This window comes from Octodon degus, unplaced genomic scaffold (assembly GCF_000260255.1).
Source record: "Octodon degus isolate 3935 unplaced genomic scaffold, OctDeg1.0 scaffold00126, whole genome shotgun sequence".
NCBI classification, from domain to species: Eukaryota; Metazoa; Chordata; class Mammalia; order Rodentia; family Octodontidae; genus Octodon; species Octodon degus.
Window position 1 is genome coordinate 7,331,333 of NW_004524702.1, and position 1,399 is coordinate 7,332,731.

Below are 1,399 nucleotides of genomic sequence, written 5' to 3' on the forward strand. Positions count from 1 at the left end.
GGCTTGGTGGAGGGCTATAAGGATTTTCCATTGATTGGCTGTGGGTATGAGCCGTTTTCTCCCTTTTGTCTAGAACCATCCTGAAGGGAGGAGCTGATATCCTTGTGATAGAGCCCACTCTGTCTCCATTTGGTTGCAAGCAAGTTTGGTACTTCCCAGAGGATTTCCCCAAGATTAAAGTGCCAGTGTAGGCTCTGTGGAAGGGTTTTGAGTGGCTGCTTTGGCTGCCTGATTAGCCAGTTGGTCCCCTGAGTGATCTCCCTTCTCCCTTCTCATGGTCTTGGCAGTTACAATGACCAGCCCCATCAAGAGGCAGACTGTGGGCAGAAGATTATCCACCTCTCTAAGGTATTTGCTGGTTTACAATATTTAAGTGTTTATTTTATGACCTTTAAGATACATTTTCAAAAAAAGAAAGAAAGAAAACCACATCAATTGCAAACATTAAGGGGAGAAAAGCAAAGCATTCAGCTGAATTTCCCAATTCCAGCAAGGCTTTGCTCACTCTTTGATAAAATTTAAGAAAAGCCACCATACTCCAGGTACTTTCTTTGGTGCTCATGATATGGCACTGGTGACACTGTAATTGGCAGAAGAGCAGGAGCCACCAAATGACCAAATTATGGGGCACACGCCTGCACAGCAGGGCTGATGGCTATGACAGCACACTCACGCCGGAATGGGGGCATCGGGTGCAGTGGCTGTGCTCACCCATGGGCGCCCGGCGGCGTTCAGGGAACTGAGCGTCTATCAGAACCTTGGCACGTTTCTTAACCATGGTGATCTTGGGCTGAAACCTAGCTCTCTACTGCATAAGGGCATTATGCCAAGACAGTTAGATGGTATGAACTACAGCAGCTTGCAGATACATGTCTGGGTTTTCATCTACAACACGTTAAATCTGCTCCACTCATATAGCAATTGTAAATTTTGTTCTTCTACTGCTGACCTTCATATTTAATGAAAATGAATATTCTGCTTCACTGTCTTTCTTTTCTGAATCATGGTTAATCACTTTCATGGCAAAAATTATTTGATATTTTTGGTCAGTTCCTTTTTATTCATTCATTATTTTTTTAATGTATTTGGTACAGGGTCTCACTATGTAACTCAGACTCATAGTGATCCTCCTGTTTTCAGCCTCCTCAGTGCTGGGATTATAGGTGTGCTCACCATGCCCAGTCTTTTTTTTTATTGACTTTTCATTATTATTTTTTTTCAAATCAAATTGGTAGGACAGTTTCAATAATTAACACATTGCACACATTCTTCCTAGTGGTTAATTTCTGTACAAGATGCAGACATGATATCCTATTTACAAACACCATTAGAACAAATCCCTCTATTCATTAAGAGAATGTAACTATATATCTATCCTAACCATTTTGAATACACAGAT

At 41.5% G+C, this 1,399-nt stretch overlaps 2 pseudogenes; one reads left to right on the forward strand and one right to left on the reverse strand.

The window, feature by feature from the left end:
• Window positions 1–191, forward strand: part of LOC101590783 — a 10,781-nt pseudogene extending 10,590 nt beyond the window's left edge.
• A 464-nt stretch (window positions 192–655) lies between these two features.
• The window catches only part of LOC101591182, a 2,203-nt pseudogene continuing 1,459 nt past the window's right edge, over window positions 656–1,399 (reverse strand).